This window comes from Panicum virgatum, chromosome 6K, assembly GCF_016808335.1.
Source record: "Panicum virgatum strain AP13 chromosome 6K, P.virgatum_v5, whole genome shotgun sequence".
In the NCBI taxonomy this organism is placed as follows: domain Eukaryota; kingdom Viridiplantae; phylum Streptophyta; class Magnoliopsida; order Poales; family Poaceae; genus Panicum; species Panicum virgatum.
In genome coordinates this window covers 14046224-14059693 of record NC_053141.1, presented here as the reverse complement: position 1 = coordinate 14059693, position 13470 = coordinate 14046224, and positions in this window count along the sequence as shown.

Below are 13470 nucleotides of genomic sequence, written 5' to 3'. Positions count from 1 at the left end.
ACAACTTCAAAATAAGAAATTAACCAGTAGGGAGGTATAGTTCTAACAGTTTTTCAGAAGGTATCTTTCTGAAATTGATAATTACCTCATGAACACATGAGAGGATGAATGGATGAATGAGTGGATGAATGGATGATAATTACCTCATGAAATTGATAAGAAATTAACTTAGTCTAGCCTGATGCATGAGAGGATGAATGGATGATAATTACCTCATGAACACATGATAGTGTTTGTCACACCCTGAATTTTTTTAATTTCAGGATGTGAATTAAACTAAAAATAAAACAACAATTTAATTTCTCATAATTGTTAAAATTTTCCCAACATTTATTTTTCTTCACAGGGAATTTAGTGGAAAAGAAATGAGGTTGTTCTGTTTGTGTTGCATCATGCTGATTTTTGCATTGTTTTAGTTCTTGTTGTCGATTTGAATTTGAATTCCGAATTCGAATTTGAATTGAATTGGTATGGAAACATTTTCAAAAATGCAAAACCTTTTCCCGCTTTCCCGGTGGCCCAACCCAACGCCAGCCCAACTCCCTCTCCCCTTCCTCTTTTGTTTTTCTCCACACAGCCCAGCCAACCGGCCCGTTTCCTTTCTCCGGGCCAAGTTCGGGGCCCCCTCTCCTCTGTGGCTGACAGCCGGACTCGAGCTTGAGCAGTTCGACTTGGCACTGCCACTCCGTGCGTTGGCGCGCACGCCAAGGACCCCCGGTCCTCGCCCCTATATAAGCGCCGCCCTGCTCTTGACCCACAGAAGTCGTAGCCCACTACTACAAAAATTGATTAACTGAGGTGCTTTGAAAAGGGCTCGGAGGCGGGCTGGAAAAATAACCGCCTCGTTTAATGGTCCGCATTAACCAAGGCAGTCACTTTTTATTAACTGAGGCGGTTATACAGAAACGCTTCGCAAAATATATTAACAGAGGCGGACTCCCTATAAATGTCTGCCTCGGTTAATAGTCTATTTTCGAAGGCAGACTTCTTATAAAGGTTAATGGTCCAAGACCATACGAGCCCATATGAGGCCCGATAACCATCTTCATATGTGTGTGTATGTGTGTGTGTGTATATATATATATAGTGAAGTTAGGGTTACTCCTCCACTCGGCCACAAATTCCTCCCGTGAGCCCCCTTCGCCCCTCTCCCTCAACTCTCTCTCTCTCTCTCTCTCTCTCTCTCTCTCTCTCTCTCGGGGCTCGTGGATCTGGCCTCGGGGCTGGCGGATCCAGTCGGCAGAGGAGTGGCAGCGCCGGTGGCGGCCTCCCCCGTGGATGAGCTCGGTGAGCTCCTTGATGGACTTGGCGGGCTTGTTCATGGGTTTTCTATTTTTTTGTTTTTTCTACACGATTAACCGAGGAGGGCTGGCAACCGCCTTGGAAAATAGGTCATTTACCGCGACCTTGCCTCCGAGGCGGTTGCGAAAAATGCCTCGGTTAATCGTTTTTGCCCGCCTCGGTTAATAATTATTGTAATAGTGGCTGCCACCATTGGAGCTCCGCTCGAGCTTTGCCGCCGCATGCGTCCCGCCGCTCCGTCACTCCCTCACCACCAAAAGCTGCCAAAGGAGCACCGCGTCATGGTGAGAACTCTCACCGGCCCCTTTTCCCTCTCTCTCGCGTCCTCTCGCCGCCACAGTCGCTCGCCGAAGCGAGATGCCTGCGTGCCGCCGCGGTACGCCCTGTCCTGCTCGCCAAAGCCCCAATCATAGCCCGTGGTCGCGTTCGCCGTCACGCGCGCTTCTCCCGGGCCAAGCCGCACCTAAAATTGAGGCCATAATAGCATTTTCGTGATTCGCCGCCGGCATCATGGCACCGCCGCACGATCCATCCTGGATTATCCGGTCGAGATCCAACAGCCCCGATTGGATCTAAACCGAGTGAACCAGACCAGATACCAGTCAACCCTAGGAGATTTTGCAAAAGAATCCCTTGCTTTTGTGAAAATTGACCTGCAGTCCATGCTGTTCAAATGAACTTACAAAACAATCCCTTTTCTTTCGATTAGCCCCTAAAGTCCATAGGTAATCATGACTAGGTCCCTGTAGCCTTGTTTCTCTCATAGTTTTCACATTTTAGATCCGTTTCATTTCGTTCTTGTTGCATTAGCTTTGTTTTAGCGTAAGCTATGGTTTAGTAGCGTTGTTGCATCATAGTTATTATTTTAAAATTAAATATAGATTTAATTTTATTAATGTTCTCTCATCTAGCTTTCAAATCAAAAGTTAATTAGATATTTACTCCGGTTTTCATAATTAATGTTAACTTGATTAATATCAATTCAAATGTGTTTGTAATTTAATTTGTTAGTTCCACACGAATCATATAAAGTTGTGCGCTTAGATGGTGTCACAAGTTTTTTTCTAACTAATTGTTAAATTAGTAAATTGTACATAGATAATTAAATAAAATTTGACTAAGTTCTACTTCGACTTTGCCAATAAAAACATAATATGAGTTCATAGCTCTTTAAATATCTTTTACATATGGTTTCTACTTAAAATAAAAGAAACTCATAATTCTTTTGTTCAATAATAATACAAATCTTCTGAAACTCATAATTAGTAAGACTCTAGGAATGTAAGCATTATGGCCATCTGTGTCTCCAAGAAGATTGCTTAATGAATGTGAAAGCAAGACAGCATTATATTCTGTTTATACCCCCTCCGTGGGTGTGGTTGGACTTGCTGAGTACGTTTGTACTCACCCCATTTCTTAATTTTTCAGAGGAAGATCCAGATTTTGTTCCAGAAGACGTCGAGTAGGGTACGGTCCTGCACCCAGCCTTGCCTGTGGATTAGGGTCACCCGCAGGAGATACCGCATGGCGCAAGACTCTGATGACCCTATTTTTATAATTAATATCGTTGTGTGGGTGTGGGTTGTAATCCTCGCGATAGTGGCGCTCCTCTGCAAATTACCGCGTAGAGTTGTACGGTGATGAACCATCTGATGTAATAAATGTGTCATCAGCCTCCTAGGACTGATGTTTGTATCACATTTAAGTCTTCTCTTATGAGGGGACGCTTCACCCGGCGTCAGCCTACGACCGTGGCGGAGGGGGGCCCTATAACCGTGGCAAAGGGGGCCCCGGTGGTGGCCTGCGACCAACGGTAGAGGGAGCTCCGGCGGCAGCCTGCGACACACGACGGAGGGGCCCCGGTGGTCGCCTGGGAGTGGCGCCGGCCGGGCAGGACCCCCGTTGGGTGGTGGCTGGCAGCGGGGGTGAGGAGAAGGTGGTGGCGGTGGACGGGAGGATGTCACACCCTGAAATTTTTGGATTTCAGGATGTGATTAAAATTAAAAATAAATCATCAATTTTCTCATAATTTTAAAATTTTCCCAAGATTTATCTTCTTTACAGAGAATTTAGTGAAAAAGAGGTCCTTTTCTAAATGTTGGCTGTTTTTCTAAATTAAATGAAGTCCTTTTGTTTGATTAGGCATTCATGCTGAATTGTATTGTTTCATTGATTGAGTTCAGATGAATTTAAATTCGCCAAATTTAAATTCAAATGAATGTGTTTGAATCCCTTTGTTTCAAAAAGAAAACTAAAGCAAAAACTTCTCTCTTCCCTCTAACCCGTTTTCAACCCAGCCCATCTTCCTCTCTCCTTCATTTTTCCTTTCTCCCGCGGCCCAAAACTCCTCTGCCGGCCCACCTTCCTCTCCCGCGAAGCCCAGCCCGACGCCTCTCCCTTTCCTCTCGCTGCCGTTGACAGGCGGGTCCCGCCTGTCGGGGTCGTCTACCTCGCATGAGCGACGCGGACTCAAGGAGTCCGGCCGCCGCACGCCCTGCGCCGCTCCTTCCTTCTTGGCCCGCACGCCAATGCCCCAGCCCCGGCCTATAAAAGCGATGCACGCGTACCCCTGGAACCCCAACCCGAGCCGCAGCCGTTGCCCAGTTCACGCAAACCCTAGCCGTCACCATTGACGAGCTCGAGCTCGGAGCCCGCCGCCGTGCCGTCGTTCTGCGTGATTACCGCCGTCCCCGAGCCGTCCAAGAGCTTCGTGCCAAGGTTGTGAATCCCGCAGGCCCCTTCTCTCCCTCTCTCTCGCTCTGCTCCGCACGGTCTTGTTCGCCGTCGCCGCCATCTGCCATGCGCCGCCGCGAACTCCGCTCCGCCAGCTCAAGCTCTGCGCCACCGCCCTAGATGAGTTGCCCGCGCCGCGCGCTTGCCCCTAGTGCAAACCGCACTCGAATCGAGCACCGGAGGACCAAACTTGGTCTACGCCGGCAAGGCGATGCCGCCACTAGATCGCCGCCGGTCGCTTGCGCCGCCGCCCTTCGCCCCAACCGACCCGAGCCGTTAGATCGCGATCCGACGGACCGGATAAGATCTGACCCGAGTCAAACAAGCCTTATACCGGTCAACCAGGGAACTTTTACAAAAGAGACCCTCAGTTTAGTGCAAATCAACCCGCGGTCCAGCGTAGTTGAAAAATAAATAGGTTTAAGTCCTTTTATTTCTGTTTTAGCCCCTACGCTTTTGCAATTTTGAACCCGTTGTCCCAGAACTGCAATTTTGCAGGCTAGCCCCTGTAGATTAGGTTTAATCTCATTTTAGTACTTGGTTTCTTTAGATCTAGCCCCTGGAAGTTTAAATCTTTCGCAAACAAGTCCTTAGAACTTTGTTTTAGCCATATTTTTCACATTTCAACTCCGTTTTCAGCGATTCTTGCGCTCACGTGATCCTTGTGACGTGTGCAATAGCTTTATAACCTTTTTATCCTCTGTGAGCACACTTTATTGTGTCTCACAAATATGTTTTTCATTTGTCCTTAACCCTTTGGTTAATCGTGACTAAATCCTTACTCATTGCTTTTCCCATGGTTTCCACGTCCTAGCTCTGTTTTCCGTGTTTCTTGCTCTCACGTAACCGTAGCAGCGAGCCCTATCCTTTAGTCTGTTCTATTAAAGCCTTTCTTTATTTTGGTGTATTGTTCTTAGCTGTATCTTTTGTTTGTTGCTTTGTATGTTTGCCTGAAGATTGTTCCGAGTAGAAGTATCGCTGTTCGAAGATTGAAGATCAAGTTTTCCAAGTGAGCAAAAGCTGAAGAGCAGTAAGAGTAGCTTTTCGTTGGAGAAAGGCAAGTGACCCTAACCATACTTCTATCTATGCTTATTTACAAGAATGCTTGATTTAATTGGAACATGGAGAACCACCCAAGAAAACAGTACAACCACAATACTATATGGCTCTGGTCTTGGCTGATTAATTAGAGACTCTAGCTTGTGACAATCTTACCGAAAGTGCAAGAGGGGATGCATCGATGGGGTATAGCTCGGTCCCCTTGGAGCAATTGGTATTGTTTAATGGTCCTTTGGCAAGGTACCACCTCATTAGGACAGTGTTATGACCACTTTGACTTGAAACCTTAGCGGATTGTCATATGTTAGGGAATCTTTGTAAAGGCCTCGTAGCGTCCCTATGCAATCACACCTCGGAAGTGTGGTATTGTGCCTAGCTAGCACATTGCGTGGTTGGGTTCAAAGTTCTTCAGAACTTTTACGCGAATTGTGGTGAAAGTGTACAACCTCTGCAGAGTGTAAAACTGATATATCAGCCGTGCTCACGGTCAAGAGCGGCTTGGACCCTCACATGATTAATAAACTTAAAGATGGATACAAATCACATTCTGGTTATTTCTTGTGGCCTTACTGAGTACCAACCATAAGTGTACTCACCCTTGCTTACTGCTGCTCAGAAGGAGAAAGTTGTGGTGAAGTCTTTTGAAAATGTTGCCGAGTTCTAGGCGTACGCAACCCCCAGTCGATTGCCTGTGAAGTTTGGAACCTTCGTTTCCAGGATAAGCTGTATAACTCTGATAGTCTTTTATTTGTTGTATTTCTCTTTTTTGTGATACTGTTGCTGATTATTCACTTATAATGTCTCTATATGTATGAAACTTGATCCTGGCATACATATAGCTATGCATTCGGTTTTGTCCTTAAAACCGGGTGTGACAGAAGTGGTATCAGAGCTGTATCGACTGTAGGACGTAAGCATAGATAGCAATGGCCGTGTTCTAAGGTTTCTTTTGATATCAAATCCATTCATACTTATTCCTTGACCCCCTCCATTGAATATTCTCACTCCTTAGTTTTTTCTTCTCTCAATCCGCTTTGATAACTCACCTTTCTAGTCTGACCCCTTCTCATTTGCACCTTATTATTTCGCAAATGTTAGACCCTCAATTCTGGTAGGTCTAATTTCCCCTTCTGGATCACTCCTTGATTTTAATCCTCCTTGATGTATGATTATACAATTTCCATCCTTGGATTTCTTTTAACTTATCTTTCTTGAGCCTATTTTCTTTTAATTTGTTTACAATGTGCTCAGTTTTCACATTGTGCCTCTTCTTTCCAAAATAATAATAATAATAACAATACCACTCTGGAATCATCCCTTGATTTTTGATTCCAAAGTATCTTTCCTGATTCAAGAAAATTAGATGATCCATGCACATATCCTAATGCCTGTCCAAGTCATCTGAAAGTTGGAGCTGCTAGTTCATCATGAGGAGTCAAGTCGAACCAATTGGAATCATACCACTTGCCCACAATCCTGCTCAAGTTGGATGAAAGGATTCAGAGCGCCACCAAAGAATCAAGTCTGAAGCCTGAGCAAGATTATGACACTCCCACTACAATCACGAAGGTGGAGTCAACGCTGGACGAATTAAAGGTGGCACGTGTCATCAACAATGAAGCTGGAAGATATAACCATGCTTAGGAATACCTTTGCAGCCCTATTAACAATGTTTAGTATCGTCTTTTGCTGTGTGCCGACTGGTGGAATTCTGTGTTTGCGTGATGTTGTTTGTCTTTATGATCTTGTCTGATTCATTTCTTTGTAATGATTGTTGGTGTATTGTGGGTCTTCTACCTACAATGACATCAATTGCCTAGATGGGTTCTTCTTTTATACTTCCCCCTCCTTATTATCCTCCGTCTTTCTACCTAATCCTTTCGAGGATGTCAAGAAGGAAGTTCAAGGCAACACTAACAGCAATAGTAGAAACCTCCAAGCATCTACAATGACCAACAAATGCAAGAAGCTGAAGATGGTGAGTCCCAACAGAAATTGAGAAGATAGGACCAATAAAGGAGACCTTAATATCCTAGCACAAACTCAAGGACTGCAAGGAATGGTTCCAACTATGTTCGATACCCAAGAACATGTTACAGAGCAACCCTTATTCCCGGAGAACCGCAACCACATCACTAGTGACAACCATCAGATCTCCACAACTCTGCCACCGATGGATGAAGAGAAGTTAATAACTATGCAAGCTCAAGTCTTACAAAGAAGGATGCAGTCCAATACGGTATCACCTCATCGCATGGTGTTAACCAAAGCAGAGATCCCTACCGGACCAGTGAAGAGGCAATTCGCCGAAGCACAGAAGCCAGTGATATTGGAGCAACATGAGATTAGTAAGACTCCGGGAACGTGCCAATGTTGCGAGCGTTATGGTCGTCTAAGTCTTTAAGAAGATAGCTTAATGACCGCAGAAGCAAGACAACATTACCATTCAGAGATCAACAGAAAGTTATCTGCCCAGGATCTAGTCCTAGAAGAAGTCGTCCAAGGTAGAGATAGTAATCAAACTATAAACCTCGACGATTGGAGTTTCTCTTTCAAAGAATTTCCGCATAAAAGAAGCAAGCAGCCTAAGAAAAAAATTGGTAAAGCAAGCCAAGAGAAGGGCCAACGAAGCCGATGAAGGAATGGATGGTTAAAGTAGGAGTTAGACTGAGTATCTATAAAGTGTTTGATGTGAGCCACGGAGAATAAAGAAGCATGTCTGCAGAGGTATTGTAAGAGAAAATGACCGAAAAGAAAGTTATATGTGTTGGAAGCTACCCACCTAAACCTTTGTCTCTTGCTAGCTTTGTGAATCTCGGGACGAGATTCCTTTTAAGGGGGGAAGTTCTGTCACACCCTGAAATTTTTGGATTTCAGGATGTGATTAAAATTAAAAATAAATCATCAATTTTCTCATAATTTTAAAATTTTCCCAAGATTTATCTTCTTTACAGAGAATTTAGTGTAAAAGAAAATAAATGTTGGCTGTTTTTCTAAATTAAATGAGGTCCTTTTGTTTGATTAGGCATTCATGCTGAATTGCATTGTTTCATTGATTGAGCTCAGATGAATTTAAATTCTCCAAATTTAAATTCAAATGAATGTGTTTGAATCCCTTTATTTCAAAAAGAAAAGAAAAGCAAAAACTTCTCTCTTCCCTCTAACCTGTTTTCAGCCCAGCCCATCTTCCTCTCTCCTTCATTTTTCCTTTCTCCCGCGGCCCAAAACTCCTCTGCCGGCCCACCTTCCTCTCCCGCGAAGCCCAGCCCGACGCCTCTCCCTTTCCTCTCTCTGCCGCTGACAGGCGGGTCCCGCCTGTCATGGTCGTCTACCTCGCGTGAGCGACGCGGACTCAAGGAGTCCGGCCGCCGCACGCCCCGCGACGCTCCTTCCTTCTTGGCCCGCACGCCAAGGCCCCAGCCCCGGCCTATAAAAGCGATGCCCGCGTACCCCTGGAACCCCAACCCGAGCCGCAACCGTCGCCCAGTTCGCGCAAACCCTAGCCGTCGCCATTGACGAGCTCGAGCTCGGAGCCCGCCGCCGTTCTGCATGATTGCCGCCAGCCCTGAGCCGTCCGAGAGCTTCGCACCAAGGTTGTGGATCCTGCAGGCCCCTTCTCTCCCTCTCTCTCGCTCTGCTCCGCCCGGTCTTGTTCGCCGTCGCCGCCATCCGCCATGCGCCGCCGCGAGCTCCGCTCCGCCAGCTCTAACTCTGCGCCACCGCCCTAGATGAGTTGCCCGCGCCGTGCACTTGCCCTTAGTGCAAACCGTTCTCGAATCGAGCACCGGAGGACCAAATTTGATCTACGCCGACGAGGCGCCGCCGCCACTAGCTCGCCGCCGGTCGCTTGCGCCGCCGCCCTCCGCCCCAACCGACCCGAGCCGTTAGATCGCGATCCGACAGACCGGATAAGATCTGACCCGAGTCAAACAAGCCTTATACCGGTCAACCGGGGAACTTTTACAAAAGAGACCCTCAGTTTAGTGCAAATCAACCCACGGTCCAGCATAGTTGAAAAATAATTAGGTTTAAGTCCTTTTATTTCTATTTTGGCCCCTACGCTTTTGCAATTTTGAACCCGCTGTCCCAGAGCTACAATTTTGCAGGCTAGCCCCAGTAATTTAGGTTTAATCTCGTTTTAGTATCTGGTTTCTTTAGATCTAGCCCCTGGAAGTTTAAATCTATCGCAAACAAGTCCTTAGAACCTTGTTTTAGCCATATCTTTCACATTTCAACTCTGTTTTCAGCGATTCTTGAGCTCACGTGATCCTTGTGACGTGTGCAATAGCTTTATAACCTTTTTATCCTCTGTGAGCACACTTTGTTGTGTCTCACAAATATTTTTTTTCCATTAGTCCTTAACCCTTTGGTTAATCGCGACTAAATCCTTACTCATTGCTTATCCCATAGTTTCCACGTCCTAGCTCTGTTTTCCATGCTTCTTGCGCTCTCATAACTGTAGCAGCAAGCCCTATCCTTTAGTACGTTCTATTAAAGCCTTTCTTTATTTTGGTGTATTGTTCTTAGCTGTATCTTTTGTTTGTTGCTTTGTATGTTTGCCTGAAGATTGTTCCGAGTAGAAGGATCGCTGTTCGAAGATTGAAGATCAAGTTTTCTAAGTGAGCAAAAGCTGAAGAGCAGTAAGAATAGCTTTTCATTGGAGAAAGGCAAGTGACCCTAACCATACTTCTATCTATGCTTATTTACAAGAATGCTTGATTTAATTGGAACATGGAGAACCACCCAAGAAAATAGTACAACCACAATACTATATGGCTCTGGTCTTGGCTGATTAATTAGAGACTCTAGCTTGTGACAATCTTACCGAAAGGGCAAGAGGGGATGCATCAATGGGGTATAGCTCGGTCCTCTTGGGGCAATTGGTATGGTTTAAGGGTCCTTTGGCAAGTTACCACCTCATTAGGACAGTGTTATGACCACTTTGACTTGAAACTTTAGCAGATTGTCATATGTTAGTGAATCTTTGTAAAGGCCTCGTAGCTTCCCTATGCAATCACACCTCTGAAGTATGGTATTGTGCCTAGCTAGCACATTGCTTGGTTGGGTTCAAAGTTCTTCGGAACTTTTACGCGAATTGTGGTGAAAGTGTACAACCTCTGCAGAGTGTAAAACTGATATATCAGCCGTGCTCATGGTCAAGAGCGGCTTGGACCCTCACATGATTAATAAACTTAAAGATGGATATAAATCACATTCTGGTTATTTCTTGTGGCCTTGCTGAGTACCAACCATAAGTGTACTCACCCTTGCTTACTGCTGCTCAGAAGGAGAAAGTTGTGGTGAAGTCTTTTGAAGATGTTGCTGAGTTCTAGGCGTACGCAACCCCCAGTCGATTGCCTGTGAAGTTTGGAGCCTTCGTTTTCAGGATAAAGTTGTATAACTTTGATAATCTTTTATTTGTTGTATTTCTCTTTTTCATGATACTGTTGCTGATTATTCACTTATAATGTCTCTATATGTATGAAACTTGATCCTGGCATACATATAGCTATGCATTCAGTTTTGTCCTTAAAACCGGGTGTGACAGAGGAGCGACAAAAGGAGTGATTAGCGATGGCGGCCGAGGTGTCGGGATGGTGCCTGAGCCGGGGGTGGCGGGGGCTTTGGCGTGGGCGATTGGATCAATTCCACGCACATATGTGGGAAATAGATGCCTCCCAAACCAGACATAACCGTCCAGAAGGCGCTTCAACACCTTGTGGACTACCAGCGGACACATATGGGAAGCGCGCAATTCTAAGATCTTCGATCAACGCGACTCCACGTCTGACACCAGTCTTCGAGTGGTAACAGACATCGATACAGTCCCCTTCAAACCAATCTACAAACATGGAAGCTGTGGTTCTTAAGTCTCATTTAATTTTTTTTTCATTTTATGCGGCCAGTTGACTAGTTGAGGAAGAACTTCAGCTAACAAAAGCTCTGCTGAAGTTATTTGGGGTGCTTCTGGTCTACAAACCAACCTTACCAAGAGCTGTGTGATCCCTATTCAGTATGACGCCAACATTGTGGAGGTGGTATCTGGCACATTGCAATGCTCTACATCCTCGTTCCCTTCTATCTATCTAGGTTCGCTGATATCAGACAAAAAGCTAAGAAATAGAGACCTGTTGGCTTGGATTGAAAAAATTGCTAATAAGTTACCAGGGTGTAAAGCCTCGCTCTTAAATCTTGCTGGTCAGGTAGTAGTCGCTTCGTCTTAACTGCTATCGCTATCTAGTTGAAGGTTGAAAATCGGACTTTTGCGATAGTTGGAGGGTGAAAATTGGACTTTTCCCTTAACAAAATTAGAAGGGGGTTCTTGTGGAAAGGAAGAAAGGAGGTAAATGGTGGCTGCTGCTTGGTGGCCTGGGAAAAAGTGATGCGACCTCTTGAGTTGGGAGGATTGGGAATTTACAACTTAGAAGTCATGGGGTGGGCCTTGCAGATGAGGTGGCTTTGTATTGAAAAAAGCCAACCCGGATCGCGTGTGGGCTGGTCTAAATATCCCTGTTCACATGAACACCTCAGCCACATTTGCCATCTCAATTGTGACTTCTGTTGGAAACGGAGGCAATACTCTATTTTGGTCGGACCATTGGCTTCATGGCTGTTGTTTAGAGGACTTAGCACCTAATGTTGTTAAGTGTGTCCCCCCAAGAATAAGGAACATACGAACTATGGGAGAGGCTCTCCACGAGCTGAATTGGGTTGCAGATATAAGTGGGCTCTCGGCTGGCTTGGTCTAGCAGAATATTTAGATCTCTAGGGACACCTTGTCCGGCATTGCCCATCTTGGGAAGTTTGAGTCCTCTGGTACCTTTTCCACCAGGTTGGCCTACGGGGTTTTTTTCACTGGTTCTATCCCTTTTGAACAATGGAAGCGAAATCTTGGGCACCGGGAAAAATGCAAGACCTTCATGTGGTTGTCCATATGAAATCGATGTTGGATAGCTGACCGGTTAAAATAAAGAAAGGACTTCCTCACACACTCATTGCCCCCTTGAGAAGGACTCGTATGAAAACATCGGATGGTTAAGATTTATTTTATATCACCAAACCATTAATCGGTAGTATGAGGTAGTATAGCTAGGTAGTATAGGTAGTATAAGGGTAATATAGGAAAAATTATTAGTGATATCACACTATTTATTTTTATTGTTTTACTTTTACGGTGCACAATACGACCATATACTACCGTTTGAGAAGGACTCGTATGAAAACATCAGACGGTTAAGATTTATTTTATATCACCGAATCATTAATCGGTAGTATGAGGTAGTATAGCTAGGTAGTATAGGTAGTATAAGAGTAATATAGGAAAAATGATCAGTGATATCACACTTTTTATTTTTATTGTTTCTTTCTCTTTCTTTTCGTTTTCGCTTTCATTTCTTCTCTATCCGTTCTGGTGTTCCCCATTCTCACAAGCCCTTGGCAGGAATACTCGTCTCGGCGGCTAGGGTTTCTTTCCTCGGCGGCGATTCCGGCGGTCGGCGCCGGTGAGGTGACGCGTGGCGTGCCCGATGCGCAGTCCCTGGCTGGAGGACGGGCAGCGGAGGGGGGGGGGTCTATTCACCGCGCGCGTGAGTGGAATCGATCCACTCGCAGATGCCGGTCCCCCCGTGTGCCTCCGGTCGCCTCCGCCTCCGCCTCCGCTTCCGTCTGTGCCTCCGCTGCGCCACCGGAGTTCCAATTGACACATTATTAGAAAGAAAGCAAACCATATGGAGCGTACAACCAAAAACAACATCATGCAGAAAATCACTTACGACAACAACAGGATGTGGACGATGGAGAGCAAGGCCCAGAGTAACGCGTCCTCGTCGCTGGCGGCGCCTACAGTAATGCGCGAAGCAAGGGAAGCTGAGGCCCGCGGTGGCGCAAGAATGAGTCTGTTCTGGTGACCTCGACGAGGACTAATGGTGGCGGATGTGATCGGCGTCAGATCCACGAGGGGGAGGGCTGGCGGCGGTGGATGTGATCGGTGCTAGATGCATGAGGGGGAGGGGGCTAAAATGCAAAAAAACTAAATATTCTTCGCAATTTATATGAGTTACTGATGACAATCTTGACCTTTGTAATGGACGGTTGGATCTTTTCTATACTACATACTACCAAGTGGTAGTATTGTGCACCGTAAAAGAGCTCTTTGTGATTAGGATGATGAGACAGTACATCTCCTCACTTCCTGTGACTTTGCTAGAAAATTCTGGTTCAACATCCTTAAACCATTGAATCTAACAAGCCTGGTTCCTGGTCGATGATGTACCTCTTTGGCTGATTGGTGGAAGAAATCCTAGAGGAAAATCCCCAAGCAACACAGGAAAGGTTTCAACTCCTTAGTTATCCTTGGAGCATGGATTCTTTGGAAGC